Source organism: Crinia signifera, chromosome 1 (assembly GCF_055691185.1).
Source record: "Crinia signifera chromosome 1, ASM5569118v1, whole genome shotgun sequence".
Classification (NCBI taxonomy): domain Eukaryota; kingdom Metazoa; phylum Chordata; class Amphibia; order Anura; family Myobatrachidae; genus Crinia; species Crinia signifera.
In genome coordinates, this window is record NC_139217.1 from 97,787,833 (window position 1) to 97,804,929 (window position 17,097).

Sequence of the window (17,097 nt, forward strand, 5' to 3'; positions counted from 1 at the left end):
TTCTGGCTCGAAATTTTTCATTTTCAGAAGGTATGAAGGAGAAAAAGCACCCCAAAATCTGTGCCCCAATTTCTCCCGAGTACGGCAATGCCTCACATGTGACCAAAAAATACCAGTTGGGTGCATGGCAGGACTCAGAACGGAAGGAGTGATTTTTGGATTTTGCAGCTCAGATTCTGGTGGAATTTTGGTGGGTGCTATGTCGCATTAGCAAGACCCCCCAAGCACCAATACAGTGGAACCCCCCCACAAGTCACCCCATTTTGAAAACTACACCCCTCAGGGAATTCATCTAGGGGTATAGTGTACATTTCAAACCCCCAGGGGTTTCACCAATTTTGATACAAGTGGGCAGTGAAAATGAAAAATTACATTTTTTTACACAAAAATGCAGTTCTGGCTCAAAATTTTTCATTTTCAGAAGGTATGAAGGAGAAAAAGCACCCCAAAATCTGTGCCCCAATTTCTCCCGAGTACGGAAATGCCTCACATGTGACCAAAAAATACCAGTTGGGTGCATGGCAGGACTCAGAACGGAAGGAGTGATTTTTGGATTTTGCAGCACAGATTTTGGTGGAATGAATGGTGGGTGCTATGTTGCACCAATACAGTGGAACCCCCCCACAAGTCACCCCATTTTGCAAAGTACACCCCTCAGGGAATTCATCTAGGGGTATAGTGTACATTTCAAACCCCCAGGGGTTTCACCAATTTTGATACAAGTGGGCAGTGAAAATGAAAAATTACATTTTTTTACACAAAAATGCAGTTCTGGCTCAAAATTTTTCATTTTCAGAAGGTATGAAGGAGACAAAGCACCCCAAAATCTGTGCCCCAATTTCTCCCGAGTACGGCAATGCCTCACATGTGACCAAAAAATACCATTTGGGTGCATGGCAGGACTCAGAAGGGAAGGAGTGATTTTTGGATTTTGCAGCTCAGATTCTGGTGGAATTTTGGTGGGTGCTATGTCGCATTAGCAAGACCCCCCAAGCACCAATACAGTGGAACCCCCCCACAAGTGACCCCATTTTGCAAACTACACCCCTCAGGGAATTCATCTAGGGGTATAGTGTACATTTCAAACCCCCAGGGGTTTCACCAATTTTGATACAAGTGGGCAGTGAACATGAAAAATTACATTTTTTACACAAAAATGCAGTTCTGGCTCAAAATTTTTCATTTTCAGAAGGTATGAAGGAGAAAAAGCACCCCAAAATCTGTGCCCCAATTTCTCCCGAGTACGGCAATGCCTCACATGTGACCAAAAAATACCAGTTGGGTGCATGGCAGGACTCAAAAGGGAAGGAGTGATTTTTGGATTTTGCAGCTCAGATTCTGGTGGAATTTTGGTGGGTGCTATGTCGCATTAGCAAGACCCCCCAAGCACCAATACAGTGGAACCCCCCCACAAGTGACCCCATTTTGCAAACTACACCCCTCAGGGAATTCATCTAGGGGTATAGTGTACATTTAAAACCCCCAGGGGTTTCACCAATTTTGATACAAGTGGGCAGTGAAAATGAAAAATTACATTTTTTACACAAAAATGCAGTTCTGGCTCAAAATTTTTCATTTTCAGAAGGTATGAAGGAGAAAAAGCACCCCAAAATCTGTGCCCCAATTTCTCCCGAGTACGGCAATGCCTCACATGTGACCAAAAAATACCAGTTGGGTGCATGGCAGGACTCAGAAGGGAAGGAGTGATTTTTGGATTTTGCAGCACAGATTCTGGTGGAATGAATGGTGGGTGCTATGTTGCACCAATACAGTGGAACCCCCCCACAAGTCACCCCATTTTGCAAACTACACCCCTCAGGGAATTCATCTAGGGGTATAGTGTACATTTCAAACCCCCAGGGGTTTCACCAATTTTGATACAAGTGGGCAGTGAAAATGAAAAATTACATTTTTTTACACAAAAATGCAGTTCTGGCTCAAAATTTTTCATTTTCAGAAGGAATGAAGGAGACAAAGCACCCCAAAATCTGTGCCCCAATTTCTCCCGAGTACGGCAATGCCTCATGTGTGACCAAAAAGTGGCAGGACTCAGAAGGGAAGGAGTGATATTTGGATTTTGCAGCACAAATTCTGGTGGAATGATGGTGGGTGCTATGTCGCATTAGCAAGACCCCCAAAGCACCAATACAGTGGAACCCCCCCACAAGTGACCCCATTTTGCAAACTACACCCCTCAGGGAATTCATCTAGGGGTATAGTGTACATTTCAAACCCCCAGGGGTTTCACCAATTTTGATAAAACTGGGCAGTGAACATGAAAAATTACATTTTTTTACACAAAAATGCAGTTCTGGCTCAAAATTTTTCATTTTCACAAGGAATGAAGGAGACAAAGCACCCCAAAATCTGTGCCCCAATTTCTCCCGAGTACGGCAATGCCTCACATGTGACCAAAAAATACCAGTTGGGTGCATGGCAGGACTCAGAAGGGAAGGAGTGATTTTTGGATTTTGCGGCTCAGATTCTGGTGGAATGAATGGTGGGTGCTATGTGGCATTAGCAAGACCCCCGAAGCACGGTGAAATTATGAACCTAATATTCCATAGATGTGTGGTACATTTTAAAACACTCCTTTATACATAGGCCGGGTTTGTCGGGGCAAGTGTCACACTGGAAAATAGTTTGCTTTCTTATTCCCTTTTTATAGCAAACTTTGCACCTTTTTTGTGTCCTGCCCTTTTTTCCAGTGGAGGGGATTTCATCAGGAAAATGCTGCCCTGGTACAATACGGGGGCCAGTACTAGAAGTACTGGGGCCCTCTGCCTGCTGGTTCCCAAATATTAGGCCCTTTATGACTTCCTCTTGAAAGTGCATAAATGTCCCCCTCTGGCCGGTAGAACGGAATAGCACGTAAGCGTTATACAGTGCCATCTGGATGATATACACGGCCACCTTCTTGTACCAGATTTTTGTTTTCCGCAGGGCACTGTACGGCTTCAGTACCTGATCTGAAAGATCCACTCCGCCCATGTACCTATTGTAATCCAGGATACAATTAGGTTTTGAGGTGTGGGTACTGGTACCTCGTACAGGGACGGAGGTGGTACTGTCTCCGTGAATTGTTGTCAGTATAAGGACATCCCTCTTGTCCTTATATTTGACCAACAACATATTTTCGTTGCATATTCCCCTGCTTTCACCCCTTCTCATTACTTGGGCAATGTGCGTTTTTGGGAGGCCTTTTTGGTTCTTGCGCACAGTACCGCAAGCTGCTGTACCTCTTGAACCAAGGGCCTTAAACAGGGGGATGCTAGTGTAAAAGTTATCCACATAGAGGTGATAACCTTTATCCAGGAAGGGGTGCACTAAATCCCAGACAATTTTCCCACTAACACTTACGAGGGAGGGGGGGCATTCTGGCGGTTGAATTCTTGAATCCTTCCCTTCATAAACCCTAAACCTGTGGGTGTACCCTGAGGTGCTTTCACACAGTTTATACATTTTTATGCCATACCTTGCCCTCTTACTGGGAAGGTACTGGCGGAATTTAACCCTTCCTTTAAAATGTATAAGGGACTCGTCGATACAAATAAATTTTTCAGGGATGTACACCTCTTCAAATTTGGCACTGAAATGATCAATGACCGGCCTGACTTTGAATAGCCGGTCAAAGGTGGGATCATCTCTGGGTGGGCACTGTGCATTATCGGTGTAATGTATAAATTTAAGAATTGTCTCAAATCGAGTCCGGGGCATGGCCATACGGTAAAATGGAGTACTGTACAGAACATCTGTACTCCAATATTGCCTAATTTCTGGCTTTTTTACTATGCCCATATGAAACACCAGACCCCAAAACGTCATCATCTCTACTGCATCTACAGGGGTCCACCTAGCAAATGATGACGTGGGGTTTTGAGCAATAAACTGCTGGGCATATAAATTAGTTTGGTCCACCATTAAATTTATAAAATCATCAGAGAAAAATAATTTGAAAAAGTCAATTTCTCTGAGACCTGTGGAATCAAATTGGATTCCTGGCATGGCCAAAAACTCAGGAACCTGGGGCTCAAAATTGTCTGGTGGTGGGGTCCATACTAGATCAATTATTGGGGGGGGGAATCTCAGCTGATCTACGGGGGCGTCTTTGAGGGGGTCCCTCATCACCAGAGGAGGAAGAGGAGCTTAAGACGAATCCTTCAAATTCCCCGCTTGCATCACTGCCTGTGTCAGAGTCAGAGGCAAGCATGGCATATGCCTCCTCCACTGAATACATTCTCCTGGATGACTGGGAGGACATTTGGGAGGACATTTGGGAGGACATTTGGGAGGACATTTGGGATGCCATTTTTATTTTTGTGTTACTGGTAGTGAAATGTTTCAACACGTGTATAGTGTAGGGGGGGGTACAAACTTTATTTCAACCCGGGGGGTATGTAGTGTGTAGTGTGTATGTAGTGCAGAAAAAAAAAATACTTTATACCAATAAAAAAAAAAAAAATGAAGGGGTTAAAAATAAAAAATTGAAGGGGTTAAAAAAAAAAAAAAAAAAGGTCCTGCGCCAAAAATTGAGCACAGATGTTGGTCAGTAACGTCTGTCACTGAACAGCGCTCAAAGGCAACAGGAATCTGATCAAAAAAAAAAAAAAAATAGATCAACCCTGTGCCGAAAAAGCTGATCAGTGATGTACGTCACTGATCGGCGCACAGTGGCCACAGGACACCCACAAAATCAGTGTGTGTAAAAAAAAATTAAAAAAAGACCCCACAGCACTCACAAAAAAAAAAAAGGTGATCAGTGATGCGACACTGATTACCAGTGAGGGACAGCAGGTGCACAACCTTTGGTGCAACTGACAGTGCAACTGGCAGCAACTGACAGGTATATATATAAAAAAAAAACCTCTGCGCCCCCAAAAAGTTGCTGATCAGCACAGATATACTGATCAGCACAAAAGGGGGGGTAGCAGACACAAAATATACACTCTCTATCACTCTCTGTCACTATCTCTCTCTATCTCTCACTATCTCTCACTATCTATCACTCTAGGACACTGCAGCAGCAGCACTGACAGTTATATGTATAAAAAAAAACTGCACCCCCAAAAAGGGGGGGTAGCAGACACAAAATATACACTCTCTATCACTCTCTGTCACTATCTCTCTCTATCTCTCTATCTCTCACTATCTATCACTATCTATCACTCTATGACACTGCAGCAGCAGCACTGACAGTTATATATATAAAATAAAACCCCTGCACCCCCAAAAAGGGGGGGTAGCAGACACAAATCTCTCTATCTCTCTACCTCTCACTATCTATCACTATCTATCACTGTATGACACTGCAGCAGCAGCACTGACAGTTATTTATATATAGAAAACCCCTGCACCCCCAAAAAGGGGGGGTAGCAGACACAAAATATAGCTCTCTCTGTCACTATCTCTCTATCTCTCTCTATCTCTCTCTATCTCTCTCTCTATCTCTCTATCTCTCTATCACACTGCAGCAGCAGCAGGAAGTCTCAGGAAGTCAGATCCAGGAAGCGTCCAGCACGCTACAAGCAGTGATAAGGTGATCAGGTAAGGTATTTGCAAGGATCAGGTAAGTATTAGCAAGGATCAGGTCGGTATTCTCGGCAGGCAGGCACGGTGACCGTTCTGCACGCTATTCCAGACCGGAATGGCGTCTGCAGCGCAGTCACCGTCAGTTTAAATGTCGCGCCTTGGCTGTGATTGGTCCGTGGGTCCCACGGACCAATCACAGCCTTGGGGGCAGGTGGGGTGAGGGTGGGGTGAGGTGTCATCGTCACCGATGACCCCCTCATGCCCCCTGACGCCCGGCGGTGATTGACACCTGTGTTACCGAGCGTCTGATTCGCTGGTAACACAGGAAAACGCTGTGAATGGCTGTTCACACTGAACAGCCAATCACAGCGATCGCCGACGGGGGGGCGGCATCGCAGCCCCCCCTGGGCATGCAGGGACATGTCTGCTGTCAGGGACAGCAGACATCGTCCCTCTGTCACTGCGTCTCGAGACGCAGTGACAGTTTAAACTCATGACGTACATTTATGCCATGTGTCGGGAAGTACCTCCCGGCCATGACGTAAATGTACGTCAAATGTCGGGAAGGGGTTAAAAAGGAAACTTGGCAAAATATTTTCAATCACTAAAGGGTTTAGATTATGGTTATCCAGAAAAATACTTGATTTTGAATTATAGTCATTTATAATATTTAATGCAGAGACTCACCTTCTCCTCGGTTCTGGAAGCACAAAAAATACAGCGTTCACCTGTGATAAAAACATGGACATATTAATTTCAAAAGGGTAACCTCCATACTTCTGCAGCTAACATAAATGCTCTTTACATCTAGAAATACTATACAAATACATTAAATTTGATTTCATAATTAAATCATTGTAGATACCATATTACAAGTTTAACTAAAATATTCCTTGAATTGCTTTATGGCACATTGTTAACAAATATATTTAATGACAAAGAGAGGGGGGAAATGATAACACATGCAGTAGCAGCTCTTATCTATATAACACTCTTTAAAACTTTGCTTGCTTGTGATGCCTTGGGTCAGAGCCAGATTAAGGCTGCATGGGGTACTTAAGACAAAGGGGAGACTCTAAGGACTAAATAAACACACACACAGCTTACCTACACACATATAGCATACATACCTACATATTTACATACATACATACAAACACATTATGTATACATATTGTGACAAGAATCACAAAAATGGGGACTCAGGTGAAGACTTTGATGTTTATTATGAACAGCAGGTCACAGCATCTCAGGTTAAATCCATATGAAATCATTACTACAGGCAGTAGCATACGGGCAATTTCAACATAATAGAAACTTCAATGATTCCTACCATTAGCCCACACATCCAGACCTATTGCTTTGGTGGCTAATCCACCATCCAGAGCCAAGTGATGTTGCCCTGGAAACCTTTATATCAGTAGTTTCCAGATGCTGCTGATTACACACCTGGGTTCTGCTACTGCTCCAAAACCGGGTCAGGATCCTCCACATTAATGTGGGAAGATGCTGTCTCTGCCACACTCCTCCTCCCTTAGCTTCAATCACCCTGGTGAAGAACTATCTTGCATCTATTTTAAGAACTACTTTCTATTCAGTGATAAATTTTACCTACAGACCAGCGGATATGCCATGGGCAGTTGCATTTCTTCATTATACGATAATGTGTTCATGCTGGCAGAAGAACAAAAAATGTTCTTTGCATCAACAGGAACAGCAGGAAGAATCGTCAAATACTGTTGCTATATAGACAACATATTTCTACTATGGTCAGGCAACATGCAACAATTAGAAGAATTGGTCACCTTCATCAACAGCAGGGACTCTTCCATTCGAGTCACCCACCAAGCCAGCTTTCAGCAGATCAATTATTTAGATGTATTAATCACAGTGGTCAGAAGTAAGCTGCAGAGAAAGGTGTACCATAAACCTACTGATAAGAATACACTCTTGAGAGCCTATAATCATCACCCCAAAGCACTCAAAGAGGGGCTACCGAAGTTGCAGTTTATACAAGCTGCAAGGATAACGAACGATCCAGCACGGTTAGAAATTGAGCTCAACAAAGTGTCATCTAAGTTCCACCAGAGAAGGTATGATCCTAAACTATTAAAGAGACTCAAAAGTGAAATGATGGAGCTCCCACAAAAGCAGCTACTTAGACCGTTAATACGGGCCATAGATACTGAAATACCATGGGCATGCAATTTCACCACGTCCAGTCCAGTAGTATCAAGGGACTCTAGGGCTCTATGGCCTATAGTATCAACGGATCTCACCCTGTCATGCTTTAAGAAAAAATGTCCAGTGGTATGCCACATGAGAGGCAGGAACATTAAGGACATGTTGTCCACACTAACATAACCAGTTTCAATAACAAGACACCTCTAGAGGCATATCCAATTTTCTTACTAAGACTCCAGGCTGCTATAGATGTCTGCACTGCAAAACCTGTAAAAATATGATAGTGGGACCTTCATTCAAGCATCCACACAGGCAGAAAATGTACAACATCAAACATGTGTTAACGTGCATGTCTTTTTTCATAGTTTATTTATTCACATGCCCGTGTGGTCTAGGATATGATGGCAAAACCATAGGATCTTTATGTGACCGAATGGCTTTACACAGATCAGCTATTAAATCAGCACTTAAAGGTAAGGCCTGTGGCAAGATGTCAGACCAACTGGCGGCCAGGCATTTTGCGATGGAACATTCCCTGGTCCACTTTAAACATCAAATCATTGACCATGTTTCAGTAAGCCTACATGATGGTGATTGGGAGAGAACATTACTACAAGCAGAGGCCCGGTGGATGTAGGAGTTGAACATGATACACCTGAATGGATTAAACGAAAAGGTGACATGGAGTGTATTCTAAAGATGGAACTGTTTCTTTGGGTCCTACAGCATATCGTTTGACCCCTGTATTCTGTATGCTGTCTAGCATGTGACATTGGATTCGAATGAGCTTGCAATAGATGTAGCGGGCTTAAGCTTGCAACAGTACATCGGATTCTTCTCAATATGCACATTTGATTTGGAATATATATATATATATATATCTAGCATGTGGCTCTGGATTCATATGAGCTACCAACAGATGCAGCAGGCTTAAGCTAGCAAAAATACATCAGATTATATATATATATATATATATATATATATATATATATATATATATATATATATATATATATATTATAGTGATTCTCTATGTACACATATGCATTAATTGCATGCAAGCAGTGTCATGCATATTGCTAAATGATATGATAGCACGTGACTATGATCAAAGCAACGGTAACCACGCGCAATGTAGTGGACAGTCCTCAACAGCTAACAAACCTGCTGGTCTGTGGCATGGTGTTATGTCACACAGTGTAGATAGTATTGGCTGTATCACACTGTGGCATTTGTATACACAAGCACACTGGCATCCGGGTTGCCATGGCTACAGGGAACGCTTGCAGTGTTGCGCCCAGAAGGGGGCCAGACTGGAAGTAAGAGTGACAGCTTCCAGGTCCTGACCTGAGTGTGGCGCAATGCACAGAGGTGGAGGGATGGACACTTCTTTCCCCTACTGTGATTTAAGGTAAGGGTCTTAATATTTTTTGCACGTATGGTTAATGCACCTTGAGAAAGGGGTCTGTGTACCCTGAAATGTTGGGTTTCCAAGCATCATGTACTTTATTTACATATGTCTTTTGAAGACTTGAGTGCCACTCTTTTCCAAACTATATATATACAAGCAACTCCCCTAAGGGAAAACAGCACTCACCAGACTTTTGAAGATGGTGTCATCAGGGTCAATATCCAGTTTTAATGGTGTAATATAAAGCCTGCCAACGTTTTGGTCATTTAAATCCTTTCTCAAGGCAGCACAGGAAAGCATCAGGTAACCAGGTATGGGGTAGGAAACTGGGACTCTCTTGGCAATGGGAAATGCAAGTGCATGAGATGCATGTGTGTTCTGGTCAATCTGCTAGCTATATAGATATGGCGTGCTCGTGGATTGACAGAAAACAGCTCCATCTGTATATGAAATCTTATTGTATAGTAAACTTCTGTATCAGCTATAAATGTTGTAATATTACATAGTTACAGATCAGACATCTCTTACATCTGATACATACGTGGGTATACAGTATTTACAAAGGTTTTTAGAAATGGAGATGTTGTGCATAGCACATAGCTGCATAACAGATAAATAACTTTTCATTCCATTACTAACTATAAGAAACCATCTACCCCTGCTGTTATGAGCCAGAAATTGAGCTGAATAACTTTTATTGCAGGTTTGAAAAGTGTGAACCTAGTTCTGATGCTAGTTTCAAACCATGTACAAGGGAAATCCTGCCTCTTAATCCTATGTGTTATTCTCAGGTGTTGCAGGTGGGGCGAAAAGAGGCGGAAGAGATGCTCAAAAGGGTAAAATCCATGAAAACTTCTGGCTCTGGTCATCTTCACAGGGATCTTTATTAAATCACTATAATAAATTACTGTATGGTTCCCTCTTGTTTTAAATGCTCTACAATTGCCCCATTCCAAAAGAAACATACTTTTATGGATCTAAATGACGACAGACTCATTGCCTCCATGCATTTGGTCATGAAAATGTTTAATGGATTGGTTCTGAAGAATTTCAAAGTATCTGCTGACCCATTGCACTTTCCTTATTGGGTGAACAGATGTGTTGTGGATGCATCAATTGTACAGTATGCTAAAATAGTCACTTTTGAATACATCACTAATGGAGACCTGTAGTTTATTGATATTATGGAGCACGGTGACTCCCAGTATAAAGACACAATAATCATAAGTATTATGAGGCTTTTCGCATGATGAGACTGATGAGGTTAGCTTGATGAGGGTTGTGGGTGGGTGGGACATGATAGAAATCTTCAAATATAGCAAGGGTTTTAACATAGTACAGGAGGGAAATTTTCTTTCAAAGGAAAAGAAGTAATAGAACACGAGGACATGCACTGAAACTGGAGGGAGGCAGGGCCGGCGCCACCACTAGGCAGCTCTAGGCATTTGCCTAGGGCGCCGGCACCTGGAGGGCGGCAGTTCGCCCCTCACCCCCAGCGAACTGTGTAAAAAAATTGATGCCCCGGTGTCCCTGCAGTGCTGGGGCGGTCAGGGGTGTCCGTGCCGTAAGGGTACCTGCGGCACCGTCATGTGTATAAAGCTGGCTGCGGCCGGCGGGGTCCCTGTAGTGAAAAGCAAATAACTAGTGTTATGCGCGCAGCGGCGCGGGAAGCGCTAGTTATTTGCTATTCACTACAGGGACCCCGCCGGCCGCAGCCAGCTTTATACACATGACGGCGCCGCAGGTACCCCTACGGCACGGACACCCCTGACCGCCCCAGCACTGCAGGGACGCCGGGGCAGCAATTTTATTACACAGGTACCACCCCCCCCCTCCCTCCCCCCGGCACCGGGGCGCCCCCACCCCGACTCGCCTGGGGCGCTCCGGTGCCTTGCACCGGCCCTGGAGGGAGGTAGGTTCAGGGGAAATGTTAGAAAGAATTACTTCACAGAAAGGGTAGTGGATAAGTGGAAAAGCCTCCCATCAGAGGTGCTTAAGATAGGAATATGAATATCCTTACAAAAAAAAATAAGGATTAAAAAGGGTTGAGATTACCTGAAGAGTAAAAAAAGGGGCAGACTAGATGGGCCAAATGGTTCTTATCTGCCGTCAAATTCCATGTTACTATGTTAATATTATGTGGGGAAGGGGGAATAATAATAATGTTATGAGGGATTAATGTTAATTTATGACTAGGGGGGCAATGTTATGTAGTGACTTCAGATGTTCTAAGGTTAGGGTTAGGTTCAAACTAAAATTCCATTTACATTTTCTATACCATCACTTTTAAATTTTAATCTTTGGGATGGCGGTGTAGTGATTACATAAAGATTTGAGCTAACATAATTTAAATATTTAAATTATTAAATATGTGGATCTTCATGAACGGGAAAGGCAAAATTTATTATGATGTTAGTATTTAAGTTTGAATGCAATATTTATTTGAATGTAATAATAATAATTCCACCCATTTTCAGACCTAAGAAATGAAGGAACTTGAGTGGTTAATTGCTTATTTTCCTTAATTGTGTACATTACTAGGCAATTACAAAGCCAAGTTTCCTTAATCTATGAGCATTTATTTTTTTTTAATTGGGAAGTTAAACTTTGCAAGCTAATTAATTGCGTACACATAAATTAACTAGCAATTAGCAACTACATAAGAAAATCTACCTGATGCTTAGGAACAATTTTTTTTCCTTCATTAATAGGGATACATCTCACCATCTGGAAAGCCTATTTTCAGGCAGGTGCTGCCTTCTGTTTAAATACTTTAAGAGTAAATGCTTTAGAGGAGTAGAGTTAAATCTTTAAACTTAATTGTATATAGCTAATATAAAAAGTGCTACTTGATACAGCTGCCTAATTTACATGTTCCTTCCCACAGGAGGCAGATATCTCATATTAAACAAAGTTTATCAAATCTAGTTACTATAGGTAATCCTCTTCTCTGGGCACAAAATATAAAATGTATTTGTTTATATTAAAGTTGACATCCATAGCACCATAAAAGTTAAGAATTAAAGGCAACAAAGTAAACAGTGTATCATTACCATATTAGGCTAATACTGTTCATATAAATATATCAAACTTTTGGTTGAATAGATAATGCTTTTACCTGAGTTAAAAAATAATCAAAAATTAAGTTATATCTACTGTATAATAAATAAAAATCAATATCTGGAATGACCCATAAATGTATAAATTAAAGGATAATTGTTTATGAAAATGATATACAGTATGTAATAAATGTCTACCGTATATGCCTGTTATTTTGTTTTATGTTTTAGACAACCTAAATATATTACCTGGAAGCTGATGTGGCTCCCAGCAGCATGTTTCTGGCACTGTACAATACCTATACACGTTAGTCTTCATTCTAGCACCCGCTACCTTTGAAAACCCTTGCAGTTGATCTCCCCTGCCTGGAGTGTCGCTGTCTGCTGTAGTGCTTCTAGCACAGTGTGGTCTGTATATCAGCACTGTTATGCAAACCAGACCTAAGGTATAATGTTTTCTTAGCAATTTTCACTGCTATTTTTATAAATTCATTTGGCACTCACATGGTTAATCCTAGTTTTAAATGCACTACAATTGCCCCATTCCCAAAGAAACTTACTTTTATGGACCTAAATGACTACCGAATATTTGTAGAAATGGAGTCCTTGGAAAAACAGCTTGAATGAATGGAGCATAGAGAGTAGGCAGCAGAAAACAGGTAGTGGCCCAGAGTGCAAATTTATGACAGTACTTACTCTCCACCTTGAGAAGTTATGGAACATTTCCGTATAAAGCCTATACTCTCAGTAGACTAGTCTTTTGGAATTGTACTTAATCCAGAATGTGTTAATATCTGTATATACTGTAATTAACTATTACAATCTGTGTTTTGCAAAGCCTGCTGTGCCTTTCATTTGATTTTGAAGCTAAATTTAAACAGGAAATTATAAATACATTTAATAATATTGTACCTTTTTAGCCAGTGTCTGAGAAGAGGTAGTGGCTTTACAAAATACTGCTTAGTACATTATCTGTGCTTGATTCAGATTTTTAAGTAAAACACAATAAGCACAGTAGCTGAAGAAATGTTTGCAAAGAAATGCAGCACTGCCTGTCCCCACAATTGTGTATACCAGTTGGCAGAGGTGCAGCCACCACGGAAATAAAAAAAATAATGGCAGTTTTATAGCTTTATCGGTAAAATGAATAAATATCTATTTGCAATAATAATTTTTAATATCAGTATTATTGTGAAAGGTCTGATGGCAAGTGTAATATATTAATGGTGGACGTGGTGTTAAGGAAACATCGCCAATCAAGTTCAATAGCCACAGTCTGGGAATGGATGAAAATGGTTTAAAACTATCTATAATGTTGATAGTTAATAACAATATGAATGTTAGGTACTTCTTTACTTTCATGGCGCCGCGCGTCAGAGTCCCCTTGCGGGGCTCGCTTCGCTCGCCCACGCTGCGGGCTCGGTGGCTCGCTACACTCGCCACGCTAATTAAAATCAACTCCATGCCAACATGGATAGTGGAGGTATGAACTATCCATGTTGGCATGGTGTTAACTTCGTTTATTTTACTTAGTTTGTGGCGAGCGTAACCCGGAAGTACGCGCGGCGTGAAAGTAAAGAAGTACCGAATGTTATTTATACATAACTTTTCTCCTGCTGGACTATAAGTCTGTTCACATCCCAAATACCAAAAATATGGTGTAGGGTAGAAAGGCATTAGAATTACATCAAGTTATAAATGATAAACAACAAAACCTAGAGAGTAAAATAAGCATTATGCAGAGTTTGGTGCAGACATTTTGGTTAAAAACTTTAATGAGTTATATATATATTTCCCATGAAAGGTAACAGATAAGTCAGCCATGTTAAGCTCACCATGGGGGTATTCAATCTGTGCCGCTATTTCCACCAGCAGAAAATGCGGCATTAGGTATTCAATGCTGCTTGCTGCGGTTTCCTACAGCACTGAAGGCTTTCAGATTCTTCTTTTTTTAAAGTTGAGTATGAATTGTCATAAACAGATGCTAATTTTAGAATTTGTGGGTGACCCGGACAGTCTAACGTCTGGTTCCGACTAAACCAACTGTCGAGTTACAGTTGGAATGGGTTGAAAAGGTTGTGAATCTGACTGTCGGGAACATCCAGACAGTCAGATTCGGGATTGAATTCCCCTATGTAGGTTACCTACAGTAAGTATTCTAAGAGCAAGGTTCCATGCATCAGAGGTATAGACTATAAGCATACAATTATGCCTCATTGATAATAAAGAAAATTGACACAAGTCTCAAAATTCATCAACTGTGAAACAGGATCCATTAGAGGAGTCACCACACACATCAATTTAAAGATCAGCCAATTATGGACTGGTGGGGCTACAGGCATGTTTGTGGACCATGGGGCAAGGACAATTCAGAGGTATCGGGGGCAGGGTTGTATTAGGGTGCCAGACACCAGGCTGCAGACAGCTTCCTGGAATCCAAGACAGCATAAGCAGTGTTCATGGAATCAGCAGACAAGGCTGGTTAGGAGATTCCCAGCAGCAGAATACTTTATGTAGCTCTAGAATGGGTCTAACTGCCAAGGCAGGGGGAAGATAGTGCACAGGAGACTCCTGCAAGAGGGTCCACTTACTAGAATCAATACGCCAGGTGTCCTTTCTGGATATGTGCTCTCAGGATGCTCTATAGTCAAGCCCTCTCTACAGATGGAGCGGGTCTCTTCTTTGCAGGGGATGGCAGGAGATTCGCCATCTGCCATCCCCCGCCAGCCGCCATAAGGGGACGTGCGCTCACGAGATGCGCGCGCGTCGCCTTACAACAGGGCTCCCCCCGGGTCCCTGCCGCCTTGTCGAGGGTCACACCGGGTCCCCGCCGCCTTGCCGCCCCCCCTAACCCTGTCCATCTCCCTGAAGCAGAGACGGACAGGGTTCCCGTCCCCCCGCCGACGGGAAACTGAGACTCGCGTGCGTGTGAGACGCATGTCTCAGTCAGATGGGGCGCCTCTCCACCAGATTCTGGCGCTGGCGCAGCGCCAGCAAAGAAGAGACCCGCTCCATCTGTATGTCACATCTCAAAGTAGCAGTTGGCACACAATGCTGTAGGCAAATCAGGTTGATGGTGCTGAGGCCACGCAAAGCATTTCCTGTCATGAGCAGCTTCAAACTGTTTTTTTTTTTTAAAGTATTAGACAGTCACTGCAAGTTATTGCCGATATATACATGCAAATAGGTCTGTATCTTCTTGGGTACTAGACCTAATGCAAAATCCCATTTTCCATGATGAGGTAGATTCTCTGCTTGTCGATTAATACATTAGAATGTCAGCATACAGTACCGTGGAGTTATTGTCTGTAGATTAGGAAATCTGAGCATGTGTACAAGGATTTACAATAAAGCTTAATAAGCTTCAGTACATTGTTTAGTATTGTATTCTTCATGCACTCTTGATCTTGAAACTTTAACAAAGTATCTCTTCTGTTTAAATTATTTGTTATAAATACTAAACTTTTCCCATTTTAGCTTATACTAGCACCTGAAACTCCTAATTTTATCTGTAAAAAGCTTTGACAGTGTTAATGTAATGTTAATGTAACCAATGTTTAATGCTATTATACATTGGATGCAATATAATTGTGTGGAGTCAATACTTATAGGTTAAAATGCAATCTTAAAATAATAAAAATTATTTTATCTCTAACAAACATTGCTAGATTCAAAAGACTGTAGAGGCGGGATGTAGCTGGCATGCTGAAATTTGGGATGCCAGCAGTCTAGATAGCGGTGACACTAGTGAGAAGACCAGTGCCAGAATCCCTACAATGTTCACAATGCTGATGCCGAAATACCAATGCTGATGCTGATTTTAGTTCTACCAGCTATACCCCTATTTATACTGTATTTTTCAACACACCCTGTATGTGACCTATATATATATATTTATTATACTTTGCGGCGCCTTATAAATAAACGTACTACTACTACTACTACTACTACTACTACTACTACTACTACCAACTGCCATCATCCTGAACATAAGTATGCAGCTATGGTTAGGGATGCTAAGTTTGGGCACTAAGGTGAATGTTAGGAATAGGCTGCAGAGGAGGGAGGATTAAGGTTAGGCACTAAGAAGGAGGTACGATTGGGATTAGGTATGAAGGGGAGACATTTACGGGGGTACTCAATCTAGGATCACAGCTGTCAAGCTGTGATCCTGGCTCGTTTGCGGTCAGCCCGACAGCTGAACATCAGGTGGGAATCAATGTCCCACCTGGTGATCGGCGCAAAGGGGGCGTGGTACGGGCCTGAAAGCTTCTAAAGTCGGGCCCGTTCTGCCGTGATCCCGCTTTAATGCTGTCGCTAAAGATAGCATTGAATAGGGAGCTGCCGCTATTTCCCCTGTTGAAAATAGTGGCAGCACATTGAATACCCCCTTGGGGTTAGGCAATAAAGGTGGACAGTTATTGGCATGCTTCCTGCTAAGAATCAGAATCAGGTTTATTGGCCAGATATACTTGCGTATACTAGGAATTTGTTTTCGGTTTGCTGTGCAGCAGCCAGGTGGGTAACAAATAAACAGTATACAGTGTAAACAATAAACAATATAAACAGGTGGGGGGACATGTACAGTCACACAGAAAGTTATTCCGAGGTGATACCATGTTAGATTATGTGCAAAGGTTTATGGCGTGCCTAGACAGTGAGGTGTTCATGAGTCCATGTGTCAACAGGTGAATCGCTTGAGGGAAGAAACTTTTTAGGCTTCTTGTGGACCTGGTGGGAATAGTCCTGTAGTGTTTGCCTGATGGCAGCAGGTTAAACAAGCCATGGCCAGGATATAGTTGGTCCTTGACTATCTTCGTTGCCCGCTTTTTTTTTGCTCTGGACAGGTACAGATCCTTGAAAGAGTGAAGGTCTGTCCCAATGATCTTCTCCACAGTTCTCACTACCTTTTGG

The 17,097-nt window shown here is 42.3% G+C and overlaps 1 protein-coding gene across 1 annotated transcript in view; it reads right to left on the reverse strand.

The window, feature by feature from the left end:
* TENM3 (teneurin transmembrane protein 3) overlaps positions 1–17,097 on the reverse strand; it is a 2,716,013-nt gene that overhangs the window by 2,478,072 nt on the left and 220,844 nt on the right. The window contains exon 3 of the mRNA XM_083170719.1: positions 6,217–6,257. The gene's annotated coding sequence lies outside the window, so the exon portion shown is untranslated. The remainder of the gene's footprint in view (positions 1–6,216; positions 6,258–17,097) is intronic.